Source organism: Hemiscyllium ocellatum, unplaced genomic scaffold (genome assembly GCF_020745735.1).
Source record: "Hemiscyllium ocellatum isolate sHemOce1 unplaced genomic scaffold, sHemOce1.pat.X.cur. scaffold_1787_pat_ctg1, whole genome shotgun sequence".
NCBI classification, from domain to species: Eukaryota; Metazoa; Chordata; class Chondrichthyes; order Orectolobiformes; family Hemiscylliidae; genus Hemiscyllium; species Hemiscyllium ocellatum.
In genome coordinates, this window is record NW_026867878.1 from 46275 (window position 1) to 62411 (window position 16137).

General features: G+C 44.7%; 6 non-coding genes across 6 annotated transcripts; all 6 read left to right on the forward strand.

Moving 5' to 3' along the window:
* Positions 1-455: 455 nt before the first annotated feature.
* trnal-aag (transfer RNA leucine (anticodon AAG)) lies at positions 456-536 on the forward strand. Its single transcript has one exon. It is a non-coding gene; the product is annotated as a tRNA-Leu (tRNA).
* Positions 537-3369: 2833 nt separating this feature from the next.
* On the forward strand, positions 3370-3451 carry trnal-aag (transfer RNA leucine (anticodon AAG)). Its single transcript has one exon. It is a non-coding gene; the product is annotated as a tRNA-Leu (tRNA).
* Positions 3452-6284: 2833 nt separating this feature from the next.
* On the forward strand, positions 6285-6366 carry trnal-aag (transfer RNA leucine (anticodon AAG)). Its single transcript has one exon. It is a non-coding gene; the product is annotated as a tRNA-Leu (tRNA).
* Positions 6367-9199: 2833 nt separating this feature from the next.
* Positions 9200-9281, forward strand: trnal-aag (transfer RNA leucine (anticodon AAG)). The gene has a single exon. It is a non-coding gene; the product is annotated as a tRNA-Leu (tRNA).
* Positions 9282-12113: 2832 nt separating this feature from the next.
* trnal-aag (transfer RNA leucine (anticodon AAG)) lies at positions 12114-12195 on the forward strand. The gene has a single exon. It is a non-coding gene; the product is annotated as a tRNA-Leu (tRNA).
* A 2833-nt stretch (positions 12196-15028) lies between these two features.
* trnal-aag (transfer RNA leucine (anticodon AAG)) lies at positions 15029-15110 on the forward strand. Its single transcript has one exon. It is a non-coding gene; the product is annotated as a tRNA-Leu (tRNA).
* The last annotated feature ends 1027 nt before the right edge of the window (positions 15111-16137 follow it).

A 16137-nucleotide genomic window follows, 5' to 3' on the forward strand; every position in this document is an offset into this window, starting at 1 on the left:
TCTTAAGTGCAATAGCCTACTCCACTCCCTCTGGTAGCTCATTTCATACACGCACAACCTTGTGTGTGGGAAATGTGCCTCAGGTCCTTTGTCAATTTCAGATCACTCACCGTAAACCTATGCTCTCGAGTTTTCAACTCACCCCAGCTTGGGTAAAACACGAAAATACTCAGTTTACAACCCTTCCATAAAATCATGTCGCAGCCGTTATGCTGTCGGGAAAGATGTCCAGCCTGTTCCACCTCACCCTATAGACCAAACATTGACGACATCCTTGGCTCAATTTTGTCACCAATTTCAACTGTCATTTGTTTTAGCTTTTTCAAGATGTCAATTACCCTGGACAACAATGAGCTGTTGGAAACAGAAAGGTGAAAGATAAGTGAGTGACTTTCCATCTGTTGTCATGCAGGAGCTCAATTGGAAATGCAAGAAAATGGGGTGGCAGCGCAGCTGGTAGTGTGGCCGAGCGGTCTAAGGCGCTGGATTAAGGCTCCAATCTCGATCGGGGCGTGGGTTCGAACCCACCACTGCCATTTCTACTGATCAGTTGCAACGACACAGCTTGTTAAAATGCTGTTTCCATTCCCGCTGTACTTCTGTTCACAAAAAAATTTGATTTGCTTCCCGGGGAATTAAATGTGTAGTGGGAAAGTGCCAAATTGTCTATGCTGTCTTGATCGTGTTCGCCTCCCGCGTGGAAAATTGCAAACAGCTCTACTGTTGCTTTATGTTCCAAGCATGTTGAGATTTTACTGGAACCGAATGGAGACTGCTATTTCATCGCTGTTGTGAAACAAAGTCCTGCGGTGAGTCGATTCATCGTTACTTGGCTTTCTGACGAATGGGAAAATCGTTCCGATGAATTTTGATGTCATATGTTATTGAATTTCTCCAATTTCCTTCGTTTCCGTTCCGGAAACACCGGAAGGGAAAGGTGATCTAATCGAGACTGTAATTGGTGAAATTCACTTTTTGTGGCTTATTCTTATTATGTTCTTTCTTTCTCTCTTTTCAGCATTGTCTGAGATATGGTGGTGCACTGAGGCTCAAGTATCATTGAAAGAGTAGTTTGGAATTGCCCTGATGTTAGTTGTGAGATTACTTTATGGCTCATGCGCTCGGAGTGTCTCACGTTTAGCATTCATGCTCACTGTATCTGAAAATGCATTTGGTTTGCCAGTTTTGTTTCTGTTGCGTGTCAAATGTTTTCTGTTTTGCGATTCGTTCAATACATTACGAATTAACAGGCTTTCTGAGATAATTTCCAGCTGCAAAAACTCCTCAACTGAGAATCTGGGAAAATTTCACAGAGTATGGTCAGTCGGAGCAAAAGTAAGGAAGTCCTTCGTTTCTGCAGTGTTTCACAATACTACCTTTCCAGTGAGCAGTCGAACAGACTAAAGATTGTGCCACAGACTGCGACGACCAGCTCGGCTAAAAAGTTATCCTTTTAAAGCCGGTGTAAGCAACACAACGTTATTGGGCTACACCGGGTGAAAACAGATACTTCGGTGTATCTCGTCCATGCATACCACACAGCCAAAATTAAACAACTCCCATGAAACAACGAGCATTTGGAAACAGAAAGGTGAAAGGTAGAATGTCTTCAACTTTCAGTGTCGGATACCACTGAGCTGCAGCAGGGGCGGCTGTGGGCTTGTTTCTGTAGCATAGTGATCAGCACGTTCACCTTCCGCAAGATAGGTTCCCGCGGTCGAAACTGTTTTGTTCTTCATCTGCAGCCTTTTACATGGACAAGAACGGAGCTTTCCTGCTTGCTTTCCCATCTGCAAACCTGCCTTCGAATTTGCTTGAACAAATCTGCTCTCGTCGTGAAATGCAATGCATTTCCATTTGATTACTGTGCAGAGCATTGTAAAGATATTCTACAAACTGCTTCTGATCATGTGCCATTCAGTTTGAGAGTGTAGTTACCGATCCTTCCACGAAGAGCAATACTGCATTTGCATTCCTTGCTGAGGCGGCCCGGTTCAAAGACAGGGAAGAAGGTGATGCGCTGGTGTCACAGTGCACCACGGATTCCTGAACTATTCTGTCTGCCAAATGTACCCCAAAGTCGTATCTGAAAGGCCTCATTTGGAAGCTGTCTGTCGTTATTCAAAGTGCGAGAATTGGCACCAGAGGTCCTGAATCATGTTTTGGAGCAGTTCGCACGTTAGTGGCTCATTCAATCAGCAACAGCAATGAAAGAAATTGCACTCTCAGAGGAAGCTCTGGACCTGTGCTTTCAAAGCTAGTATTAAGGTGCGCCCCGAGATCTAAGCCATGTTGGAATTTAAACGGAGGAATCGACAAAGAGGCTGCAGAATAACATCGCATCCTTTTGGTTTTCTTTAAATCACTGATGAGCAGGAAAATGTCAACGGGGAGAGCGACTGGGAAAGTGAGGCAGTTGCAGCTCTGGTGAAACTCCTTCTTTTTGAGTCACTCAGCAACAAGAGGCGTGAAGGTGACTCAGGCGTGAGAGCTCTTCACATCGAGAACAAAAAGCAATCAAGTGCAGTTAGCACCTCTCCCGGAGTGGAGGTGGGGTGAGATAATTAGCTTTTGATTTCAGTTACTATGTTCAAAAACTGCCTTTTAAATTGAGGTGAACAGAAACTGCATTTCTAATAAGCACCATGGAATTTAGCAAGATTTATTGAGTCGCTTCTCGTTGATTCCCACGCAGGTTTCCAACTCAGTTGTATCGATGTGGCTCATGTCCAGGTGTGAACATCCCTGCAGCCAATTGCACGGTTTATGTAAAAGGCAAGGAAAGTGGCATCTCGAACTGGCCCCGAGGTCAGAGCATCCTCACACTGTGATCGGTCGTTCTCGGATTGTAATGCTACCTCCGCTTTTAGGCTGGAGAACATTCTTTGGGACTCTTATTCTGCAAAACAGACACAGTGACTGAAACTATGCTGCACGGTATGATGTGGAACACGGCCTGCTCAGCTTTGTGCATTTTCCCTGTAGTCCGGTGTGTTTCATGTTCCGTGTAAACGTGAAAGTTGTCCTGTTTCGAGCAATGGGTGAAATCATTTAGCAAAGCAAGAATCGAAATTGCAGTAATGTCAAGCAGTTCATGGTTATTTGACCAAATCATAAGCGAACATGTTTGCTCACGCACTCACAGATACATTTGTAGCTGAAAAGAGTCTGAGAAGATAGCCTCAGCTTACCATTGATTTTTATCCGGATTGATGACCTATCATTATTTGTTGCGAAATTGATATTGCAGCCGGCACATCCAAGCAGCCGTGCGAGTCGGAGAGGAATCATGGAACCCATTTCACGTGACTTTCCATCTGTTGTCATGCAGGAGCTCAATTGGAAATGCAAGAAAATTGGGCGGCCGTTGGTAGTGTGGCCGAGCGGTCTAAGGCGCTGGATTAAGGCTCCAGTCTCGACAGGGGCGTGGGTTCGAATCCCACCACTGCCATTTCTACTGATCAGTTGCAACGACACAGCTTGTTAAAATGCTGTTTCCATTCCCGCTGTACTTCTGTTCACAAAACAATTTGATTTGCTTCCCGGGGAATTAAATGTGTAGTGGGAAAGTGCCAAATTGGCTATGCTGTCTTGATCGTCTTCGCCTCCCGCGTGGAAAATTGCAAACAGCTCTACTGTTGCTTTATGTTCCAAGCATGTTGAGATTTTACTGGAACCGAATGGAGACTGCTATTTCATCGCTGTTGTGAAACAAAGTCCTGCGGTGAGTCGATTCATCGTTACTTGGCTTTCTGACGAATGGGAAAATCGTTCCGATGAATTTTGATGTCGTATGTTATTGAATTTCTCCAATTTCCTTCGTTTCCGTCCCGGAGACACCGGAAGGGAAAGGTGATCTAATCGAGACTGTGATTGGTGAAATTCACTTTTTGTGGCCTATTCTTATTATGTTCTTTCTTTCTCTCTTTTCAGCATTGTCTGGGATATGGTGGTGCACTGAGGCTCAAGTATCATTGAAAGAGTAGTTTGGAATTGCCCTGATGTTAGTTGTGAGATTACTTTATGGCTCATGCGCTCGGAGTGTCTCACGTTTAGCATTCATGCTCACTGTATCTGAAAATGCATTTGGTTTGCCAGTTTTGTTTCTGTTGCGTGTCAAATGTTTTCTGTTTTGCGATTCGTTCAATACATTACGAATTAACAGGCTTTCTGAGATAATTTCCAGCTGCAAAAACTCCTCAACTGAGAATCTGGGAAAATTTCACAGAGTATGGTCAGTCGGAGCAAAAGTAAGGAAGTCCTTCGTTTCTGCAGTGTTTCACAATACTACCTTTCCAGTGAGCAGTCGAACAGACTAAAGATTGTGCCACAGACTGCGACGACCAGCTCGGCTAAAAAGTTATCCTTTTAAAGCCGGTGTAAGCAACACAACGTTATTGGGCTACACCGGGTGAAAACAGATACTTCGGTGTATCTCGTCCATGCATACCACACAGCCAAAATTAAACAACTCCCATGAAACAACGAGCATTTGGAAACAGAAAGGTGAAAGGTAGAATGTCTTCAACTTTCAGTGTCGGATACCACTGAGCTGCAGCAGGGGCGGCTGTGGGCTTGTTTCTGTAGCATAGTGATCAGCACGTTCACCTTCCGCAAGATAGGTTCCCGCGGTCGAAACTGTTTTGTTCTTCATCTGCAGCCTTTTACATGGACAAGAACGGAGCTTTCCTGCTTGCTTTCCCATCTGCAAACCTGCCTTCGAATTTGCTTGAACAAATCTGCTCTCGTCGTGAAATGCAATGCATTTCCATTTGATTACTGTGCAGAGCATTGTAAAGATATTCTACAAACTGCTTCTGATCATGTGCCATTCAGTTTGAGAGTGTAGTTACCGATCCTTCCACGAAGAGCAATACTGCATTTGCATTCCTTGCTGAGGCGGCCCGGTTCAAAGACAGGGAAGAAGGTGATGCGCTGGTGTCACAGTGCACCACGGATTCCTGAACTATTCTGTCTGCCAAATGTACCCCAAAGTCGTATCTGAAAGGCCTCATTTGGAAGCTGTCTGTCGTTATTCAAAGTGCGAGAATTGGCACCAGAGGTCCTGAATCATGTTTTGGAGCAGTTCGCACGTTAGTGGCTCATTCAATCAGCAACAGCAATGAAAGAAATTGCACTCTCAGAGGAAGCTCTGGACCTGTGCTTTCAAAGCTAGTATTAAGGTGCGCCCCGAGATCTAAGCCATGTTGGAATTTAAACGGAGGAATCGACAAAGAGGCTGCAGAATAACATCGCATCCTTTTGGTTTTCTTTAAATCACTGATGAGCAGGAAAATGTCAACGGGGAGAGCGACTGGGAAAGTGAGGCAGTTGCAGCTCTGGTGAAACTCCTTCTTTTTGAGTCACTCAGCAACAAGAGGCGTGAAGGTGACTCAGGCGTGAGAGCTCTTCACATCGAGAACAAAAAGCAATCAAGTGCAGTTAGCACCTCTCCCGGAGTGGAGGTGGGGTGAGATAATTAGCTTTTGATTTCAGTTACTATGTTCAAAAACTGCCTTTTAAATTGAGGTGAACAGAAACTGCATTTCTAATAAGCACCATGGAATTTAGCAAGATTTATTGAGTCGCTTCTCGTTGATTCCCACGCAGGTTTCCAACTCAGTTGTATCGATGTGGCTCATGTCCAGGTGTGAACATCCCTGCAGCCAATTGCACGGTTTATGTAAAAGGCAAGGAAAGTGGCATCTCGAACTGGCCCCGAGGTCAGAGCATCCTCACACTGTGATCGGTCGTTCTCGGATTGTAATGCTACCTCCGCTTTTAGGCTGGAGAACATTCTTTGGGACTCTTATTCTGCAAAACAGACACAGTGACTGAAACTATGCTGCACGGTATGATGTGGAACACGGCCTGCTCAGCTTTGTGCATTTTCCCTGTAGTCCGGTGTGTTTCATGTTCCGTGTAAACGTGAAAGTTGTCCTGTTTCGAGCAATGGGTGAAATCATTTAGCAAAGCAAGAATCGAAATTGCAGTAATGTCAAGCAGTTCATGGTTATTTGACCAAATCATAAGCGAACATGTTTGCTCACGCACTCACAGATACATTTGTAGCTGAAAAGAGTCTGAGAAGATAGCCTCAGCTTACCATTGATTTTTATCCGGATTGATGAGCTATCATTATTTGTTGCGAAATTGATATTGTAGCCGGCACATCCAAGCAGCCGTGCGAGTCGGAGAGGAATCATGGAACCCATTTCACGTGACTTTCCATCTGTTGTCATGCAGGAGCTCAATTGGAAATGCAAGAAAATTGGGCGGCCGTTGGTAGTGTGGCCGAGCGGTCTAAGGCGCTGGATTAAGGCTCCAGTCTCGACAGGGGCGTGGGTTCGAATCCCACCACTGCCATTTCTACTGATCAGTTGCAACGACACAGCTTGTTAAAATGCTGTTTCCATTCCCGCTGTACTTCTGTTCACAAAACAATTTGATTTGCTTCCCGGGGAATTAAATGTGTAGTGGGAAAGTGCCAAATTGGCTATGCTGTCTTGATCGTGTTCGCCTCCCGCGTGGAAAATTGCAAACAGCTCTACTGTTGCTTTATGTTCCAAGCATGTTGAGATTTTACTGGAACCGAATGGAGACTGCTATTTCATCGCTGTTGTGAAACAAAGTCCTGCGGTGAGTCGATTCATCGTTACTAGGCTTTCTGACGAATGGGAAAATCGTTCCGATGAATTTTGATGTCGTATGTTATTGAATTTCTCCAATTTCCTTCGTTTCCGTCCCGGAGACACCGGAAGGGAAAGGTGATCTAATCGAGACTGTGATTGGTGAAATTCACTTTTTGTGGCCTATTCTTATTATGTTCTTTCTTTCTCTCTTTTCAGCATTGTCTGGGATATGGTGGTGCACTGAGGCTCAAGTATCATTGAAAGAGTAGTTTGGAATTGCCCTGATGTTAGTTGTGAGATTACTTTATGGCTCATGCGCTCGGAGTGTCTCACGTTTAGCATTCATGCTCACTGTATCTGAAAATGCATTTGGTTTGCCAGTTTTGTTTCTGTTGCGTGTCAAATGTTTTCTGTTTTGCGATTCGTTCAATACATTACGAATTAACAGGCTTTCTGAGATAATTTCCAGCTGCAAAAACTCCTCAACTGAGAATCTGGGAAAATTTCACAGAGTATGGTCAGTCGGAGCAAAAGTAAGGAAGTCCTTCGTTTCTGCAGTGTTTCACAATACTACCTTTCCAGTGAGCAGTCGAACAGACTAAAGATTGTGCCACAGACTGCGACGACCAGCTCGGCTAAAAAGTTATCCTTTTAAAGCCGGTGTAAGCAACACAACGTTATTGGGCTACACCGGGTGAAAACAGATACTTCGGTGTATCTCGTCCATGCATACCACACAGCCAAAATTAAACAACTCCCATGAAACAACGAGCATTTGGAAACAGAAAGGTGAAAGGTAGAATGTCTTCAACTTTCAGTGTCGGATACCACTGAGCTGCAGCAGGGGCGGCTGTGGGCTTGTTTCTGTAGCATAGTGATCAGCACGTTCACCTTCCGCAAGATAGGTTCCCGCGGTCGAAACTGTTTTGTTCTTCATCTGCAGCCTTTTACATGGACAAGAACGGAGCTTTCCTGCTTGCTTTCCCATCTGCAAACCTGCCTTCGAATTTGCTTGAACAAATCTGCTCTCGTCGTGAAATGCAATGCATTTCCATTTGATTACTGTGCAGAGCATTGTAAAGATATTCTACAAACTGCTTCTGATCATGTGCCATTCAGTTTGAGAGTGTAGTTACCGATCCTTCCACGAAGAGCAATACTGCATTTGCATTCCTTGCTGAGGCGGCCCGGTTCAAAGACAGGGAAGAAGGTGATGCGCTGGTGTCACAGTGCACCACGGATTCCTGAACTATTCTGTCTGCCAAATGTACCCCAAAGTCGTATCTGAAAGGCCTCATTTGGAAGCTGTCTGTCGTTATTCAAAGTGCGAGAATTGGCACCAGAGGTCCTGAATCATGTTTTGGAGCAGTTCGCACGTTAGTGGCTCATTCAATCAGCAACAGCAATGAAAGAAATTGCACTCTCAGAGGAAGCTCTGGACCTGTGCTTTCAAAACTAGTATTAAGGTGCGCCCCGAGATCTAAGCCATGTTGGAATTTAAACGGAGGAATCGACAAAGAGGCTGCAGAATAACATCGCATCCTTTTGGTTTTCTTTAAATCACTGATGAGCAGGAAAATGTCAACGGGGAGAGCGACTGGGAAAGTGAGGCAGTTGCAGCTCTGGTGAAACTCCTTCTTTTTGAGTCACTCAGCAACAAGAGGCGTGAAGGTGACTCAGGCGTGAGAGCTCTTCACATCGAGAACAAAAAGCAATCAAGTGCAGTTAGCACCTCTCCCGGAGTGGAGGTGGGGTGAGATAATTAGCTTTTGATTTCAGTTACTATGTTCAAAAACTGCCTTTTAAATTGAGGTGAACAGAAACTGCATTTCTAATAAGCACCATGGAATTTAGCAAGATTTATTGAGTCGCTTCTCGTTGATTCCCACGCAGGTTTCCAACTCAGTTGTATCGATGTGGCTCATGTCCAGGTGTGAACATCCCTGCAGCCAATTGCACGGTTTATGTAAAAGGCAAGGAAAGTGGCATCTCGAACTGGCCCCGAGGTCAGAGCATCCTCACACTGTGATCGGTCGTTCTCGGATTGTAATGCTACCTCCGCTTTTAGGCTGGAGAACATTCTTTGGGACTCTTATTCTGCAAAACAGACACAGTGACTGAAACTATGCTGCACGGTATGATGTGGAACACGGCCTGCTCAGCTTTGTGCATTTTCCCTGTAGTCCGGTGTGTTTCATGTTCCGTGTAAACGTGAAAGTTGTCCTGTTTCGAGCAATGGGTGAAATCATTTAGCAAAGCAAGAATCGAAATTGCAGTAATGTCAAGCAGTTCATGGTTATTTGACCAAATCATAAGCGAACATGTTTGCTCACGCACTCACAGATACATTTGTAGCTGAAAAGAGTCTGAGAAGATAGCCTCAGCTTACCATTGATTTTTATCCGGATTGATGAGCTATCATTATTTGTTGCGAAATTGATATTGTAGCCGGCACATCCAAGCAGCCGTGCGAGTCGGAGAGGAATCATGGAACCCATTTCACGTGACTTTCCATCTGTTGTCATGCAGGAGCTCAATTGGAAATGCAAGAAAATTGGGCGGCCGTTGGTAGTGTGGCCGAGCGGTCTAAGGCGCTGGATTAAGGCTCCAGTCTCGACAGGGGCGTGGGTTCGAATCCCACCACTGCCATTTCTACTGATCAGTTGCAACGACACAGCTTGTTAAAATGCTGTTTCCATTCCCGCTGTACTTCTGTTCACAAAACAATTTGATTTGCTTCCCGGGGAATTAAATGTGTAGTGGGAAAGTGCCAAATTGGCTATGCTGTCTTGATCGTCTTCGCCTCCCGCGTGGAAAATTGCAAACAGCTCTACTGTTGCTTTATGTTCCAAGCATGTTGAGATTTTACTGGAACCGAATGGAGACTGCTATTTCATCGCTGTTGTGAAACAAAGTCCTGCGGTGAGTCGATTCATCGTTACTAGGCTTTCTGACGAATGGGAAAATCGTTCCGATGAATTTTGATGTCGTATGTTATTGAATTTCTCCAATTTCCTTCGTTTCCGTCCCGGAGACACCGGAAGGGAAAGGTGATCTAATCGAGACTGTGATTGGTGAAATTCACTTTTTGTGGCCTATTCTTATTATGTTCTTTCTTTCTCTCTTTTCAGCATTGTCTGGGATATGGTGGTGCACTGAGGCTCAAGTATCATTGAAAGAGTAGTTTGGAATTGCCCTGATGTTAGTTGTGAGATTACTTTATGGCTCATGCGCTCGGAGTGTCTCACGTTTAGCATTCATGCTCACTGTATCTGAAAATGCATTTGGTTTGCCAGTTTTGTTTCTGTTGCGTGTCAAATGTTTTCTGTTTTGCGATTCGTTCAATACATTACGAATTAACAGGCTTTCTGAGATAATTTCCAGCTGCAAAAACTCCTCAACTGAGAATCTGGGAAAATTTCACAGAGTATGGTCAGTCGGAGCAAAAGTAAGGAAGTCCTTCGTTTCTGCAGTGTTTCACAATACTACCTTTCCAGTGAGCAGTCGAACAGACTAAAGATTGTGCCACAGACTGCGACGACCAGCTCGGCTAAAAAGTTATCCTTTTAAAGCCGGTGTAAGCAACACAACGTTATTGGGCTACACCGGGTGAAAACAGATACTTCGGTGTATCTCGTCCATGCATACCACACAGCCAAAATTAAACAACTCCCATGAAACAACGAGCATTTGGAAACAGAAAGGTGAAAGGTAGAATGTCTTCAACTTTCAGTGTCGGATACCACTGAGCTGCAGCAGGGGCGGCTGTGGGCTTGTTTCTGTAGCATAGTGATCAGCACGTTCACCTTCCGCAAGATAGGTTCCCGCGGTCGAAACTGTTTTGTTCTTCATCTGCAGCCTTTTACATGGACAAGAACGGAGCTTTCCTGCTTGCTTTCCCATCTGCAAACCTGCCTTCGAATTTGCTTGAACAAATCTGCTCTCGTCGTGAAATGCAATGCATTTCCATTTGATTACTGTGCAGAGCATTGTAAAGATATTCTACAAACTGCTTCTGATCATGTGCCATTCAGTTTGAGAGTGTAGTTACCGATCCTTCCACGAAGAGCAATACTGCATTTGCATTCCTTGCTGAGGCGGCCCGGTCAAAGACAGGGAAGAAGGTGATGCGCTGGTGTCACAGTGCACCACGGATTCCTGAACTATTCTGTCTGCCAAATGTACCCCAAAGTCGTATCTGAAAGGCCTCATTTGGAAGCTGTCTGTCGTTATTCAAAGTGCGAGAATTGGCACCAGAGGTCCTGAATCATGTTTTGGAGCAGTTCGCACGTTAGTGGCTCATTCAATCAGCAACAGCAATGAAAGAAATTGCACTCTCAGAGGAAGCTCTGGACCTGTGCTTTCAAAGCTAGTATTAAGGTGCGCCCCGAGATCTAAGCCATGTTGGAATTTAAACGGAGGAATCGACAAAGAGGCTGCAGAATAACATCGCATCCTTTTGGTTTTCTTTAAATCACTGATGAGCAGGAAAATGTCAACGGGGAGAGCGACTGGGATAGTGAGGCAGTTGCAGCTCTGGTGAAACTCCTTCTTTTTGAGTCACTCAGCAACAAGAGGCGTGAAGGTGACTCAGGCGTGAGAGCTCTTCACATCGAGAACAAAAAGCAATCAAGTGCAGTTAGCACCTCTCCCGGAGTGGAGGTGGGGTGAGATAATTAGCTTTTGATTTCAGTTACTATGTTCAAAAACTGCCTTTTAAATTGAGGTGAACAGAAACTGCATTTCTAATAAGCACCATGGAATTTAGCAAGATTTATTGAGTCGCTTCTCGTTGATTCCCACGCAGGTTTCCAACTCAGTTGTATCGATGTGGCTCATGTCCAGGTGTGAACATCCCTGCAGCCAATTGCACGGTTTATGTAAAAGGCAAGGAAAGTGGCATCTCGAACTGGCCCCGAGGTCAGAGCATCCTCACACTGTGATCGGTCGTTCTCGGATTGTAATGCTACCTCCGCTTTTAGGCTGGAGAACATTCTTTGGGACTCTTATTCTGCAAAACAGACACAGTGACTGAAACTATGCTGCACGGTATGATGTGGAACACGGCCTGCTCAGCTTTGTGCATTTTCCCTGTAGTCCGGTGTGTTTCATGTTCCGTGTAAACGTGAAAGTTGTCCTGTTTCGAGCAATGGGTGAAATCATTTAGCAAAGCAAGAATCGAAATTGCAGTAATGTCAAGCAGTTCATGGTTATTTGACCAAATCATAAGCGAACATGTTTGCTCACGCACTCACAGATACATTTGTAGCTGAAAAGAGTCTGAGAAGATAGCCTCAGCTTACCATTGATTTTTATCCGGATTGATGAGCTATCATTATTTGTTGCGAAATTGATATTGTAGCCGGCACATCCAAGCAGCCGTGCGAGTCGGAGAGGAATCATGGAACCCATTTCACGTGACTTTCCATCTGTTGTCATGCAGGAGCTCAATTGGAAATGCAAGAAAATTGGGCGGCCGTTGGTAGTGTGGCCGAGCGGTCTAAGGCGCTGGATTAAGGCTCCAGTCTCGACAGGGGCGTGGGTTCGAATCCCACCACTGCCATTTCTACTGATCAGTTGCAACGACACAGCTTGTTAAAATGCTGTTTCCATTCCCGCTGTACTTCTGTTCACAAAACAATTTGATTTGCTTCCCGGGGAATTAAATGTGTAGTGGGAAAGTGCCAAATTGGCTATGCTGTCTTGATCGTCTTCGCCTCCCGCGTGGAAAATTGCAAACAGCTCTACTGTTGCTTTATGTTCCAAGCATGTTGAGATTTTACTGGAACCGAATGGAGACTGCTATTTCATCGCTGTTGTGAAACAAAGTCCTGCGGTGAGTCGATTCATCGTTACTAGGCTTTCTGACGAATGGGAAAATCGTTCCGATGAATTTTGATGTCGTATGTTATTGAATTTCTCCAATTTCCTTCGTTTCCGTCCCGGAGACACCGGAAGGGAAAGGTGATCTAATCGAGACTGTGATTGGTGAAATTCACTTTTTGTGGCCTATTCTTATTATGTTCTTTCTTTCTCTCTTTTCAGCATTGTCTGGGATATGGTGGTGCACTGAGGCTCAAGTATCATTGAAAGAGTAGTTTGGAATTGCCCTGATGTTAGTTGTGAGATTACTTTATGGCTCTTGCGCTCGGAGTGTCTCACGTTTAGCATTCATGCTCACTGTATCTGAAAATGCATTTGGTTTGCCAGTTTTGTTTCTGTTGCGTGTCAAATGTTTTCTGTTTTGCGATTCGTTCAATACATTACGAATTAACAGGCTTTCTGAGATAATTTCCAGCTGCAAAAACTCCTCAACTGAGAATCTGGGAAAATTTCACAGAGTATGGTCAGTCGGAGCAAAAGTAAGGAAGTCCTTCGTTTCTGCAGTGTTTCACAATACTACCTTTCCAGTGAGCAGTCGAACAGACTAAAGATTGTGCCACAGACTGCGACGGCCAGCTCGGCTAAAAAGTTATCCTTTTAAAGCCGGTGTAAGCAACACAACGTTATTGGGCTACACCGGGTGAAAACAGATACTTCGGTGTATCTCGTCCATGCATACCACACAGCCAAAATTAAACAACTCCCATGAAACAACGAGCATTTGGAAACAGAAAGGTGAAAGGTAGAATGTCTTCAACTTTCAGTGTCGGATACCACTGAGCTGCAGCAGGGGCGGCTGTGGGCTTGTTTCTGTAGCATAGTGATCAGCACGTTCACCTTCCGCAAGATAGGTTCCCGCGGTCGAAACTGTTTTGTTCTTCATCTGCAGCCTTTTACATGGACAAGAACGGAGCTTTCCTGCTTGCTTTCCCATCTGCAAACCTGCCTTCGAATTTGCTTGAACAAATCTGCTCTCGTCGTGAAATGCAATGCATTTCCATTTGATTACTGTGCAGAGCATTGTAAAGATATTCTACAAACTGCTTCTGATCATGTGCCATTCAGTTTGAGAGTGTAGTTACCGATCCTTCCACGAAGAGCAATACTGCATTTGCATTCCTTGCTGAGGCGGCCCGGTTCAAAGACAGGGAAGAAGGTGATGCGCTGGTGTCACAGTGCACCACGGATTCCTGAACTATTCTGTCTGCCAAATGTACCCCAAAGTCGTATCTGAAAGGCCTCATTTGGAAGCTGTCTGTCGTTATTCAAAGTGCGAGAATTGGCACCAGAGGTCCTGAATCATGTTTTGGAGCAGTTCGCACGTTAGTGGCTCATTCAATCAGCAACAGCAATGAAAGAAATTGCACTCTCAGAGGAAGCTCTGGACCTGTGCTTTCAAAGCTAGTATTAAGGTGCGCCCCGAGATCTAAGCCATGTTGGAATTTAAACGGAGGAATCGACAAAGAGGCTGCAGAATAACATCGCATCCTTTTGGTTTTCTTTAAATCACTGATGAGCAGGAAAATGTCAACGGGGAGAGCGACTGGGAAAGTGAGGCAGTTGCAGCTCTGGTGAAACTCCTTCTTTTTGAGTCACTCAGCAACAAGAAGCGTGAAGGTGACTCAGGCGTGAGAGCTCTTCACATCGAGAACAAAAAGCAATCAAGTGCAGTTAGCACCTCTCCCGGAGTGGAGGTGGGGTGAGATAATTAGCTTTTGATTTCAGTTACTATGTTCAAAAACTGCCTTTTAAATTGAGGTGAACAGAAACTGCATTTCTAATAAGCACCATGGAATTTAGCAAGATTTATTGAGTCGCTTCTCGTTGATTCCCACGCAGGTTTCCAACTCAGTTGTATCGATGTGGCTCATGTCCAGGTGTGAACATCCCTGCAGCCAATTGCACGGTTTATGTAAAAGGCAAGGAAAGTGGCATCTCGAACTGGCCCCGAGGTCAGAGCATCCTCACACTGTGATCGGTCGTTCTCGGATTGTAATGCTACCTCCGCTTTTAGGCTGGAGAACATTCTTTGGGACTCTTATTCTGCAAAACAGACACAGTGACTGAAACTATGCTGCACGGTATGATGTGGAACACGGCCTGCTCAGCTTTGTGCATTTTCCCTGTAGTCCGGTGTGTTTCATGTTCCGTGTAAACGTGAAAGTTGTCCTGTTTCGAGCAATGGGTGAAATCATTTAGCAAAGCAAGAATCGAAATTGCAGTAATGTCAAGCAGTTCATGGTTATTTGACCAAATCATAAGCGAACATGTTTGCTCACGCACTCACAGATACATTTGTAGCTGAAAAGAGTCTGAGAAGATAGCCTCAGCTTACCATTGATTTTTATCCGGATTGATGAGCTATCATTATTTGTTGCGAAATTGATATTGTAGCCGGCACATCCAAGCAGCCGTGCGAGTCGGAGAGGAATCATGGAACCCATTTCACGTGACTTTCCATCTGTTGTCATGCAGGAGCTCAATTGGAAATGCAAGAAAATTGGGCGGCCGTTGGTAGTGTGGCCGAGCGGTCTAAGGCGCTGGATTAAGGCTCCAGTCTCGACAGGGGCGTGGGTTCGAATCCCACCACTGCCATTTCTACTGATCAGTTGCAACGACACAGCTTGTTAAAATGCTGTTTCCATTCCCGCTGTACTTCTGTTCACAAAACAATTTGATTTGCTTCCCGGGGAATTAAATGTGTAGTGGGAAAGTGCCAAATTGGCTATGCTGTCTTGATCGTCTTCGCCTCCCGCGTGGAAAATTGCAAACAGCTCTACTGTTGCTTTATGTTCCAAGCATGTTGAGATTTTACTGGAACCGAATGGAGACTGCTATTTCATCGCTGTTGTGAAACAAAGTCCTGCGGTGAGTCGATTCATCGTTACTAGGCTTTCTGACGAATGGGAAAATCGTTCCGATGAATTTTGATGTCGTATGTTATTGAATTTCTCCAATTTCCTTCGTTTCCGTCCCGGAGACACCGGAAGGGAAAGGTGATCTAATCGAGACTGTGATTGGTGAAATTCACTTTTTGTGGCCTATTCTTATTATGTTCTTTCTTTCTCTCTTTTCAGCATTGTCTGGGATATGGTGGTGCACTGAGGCTCAAGTATCATTGAAAGAGTAGTTTGGAATTGCCCTGATGTTAGTTGTGAGATTACTTTATGGCTCTTGCGCTCGGAGTGTCTCACGTTTAGCATTCATGCTCACTGTATCTGAAAATGCATTTGGTTTGCCAGTTTTGTTTCTGTTGCGTGTCAAATGTTTTCTGTTTTGCGATTCGTTCAATACATTACGAATTAACAGGCTTTCTGAGATAATTTCCAGCTGCAAAAACTCCTCAACTGAGAATCTGGGAAAATTTCACAGAGTATGGTCAGTCGGAGCAAAATTAAGGAAGTCCTTCGTTTCTGCAGTGTTTCACAATACTACAGTGAGCAGTCGAACAGACTAAAGATTGTGCCACAGACTGCGACGGCCAGCTCGGCTAAAAAGTTATCCTTTTAAAGCCGGTGTAAGCAACACAACGTTATTGGGCTACACCGGGTGAAAACAGATACTTCGGTGTATCTCGTTCATGCATACCACACAGCCAAAATTAAACAACTCCCATGAAACA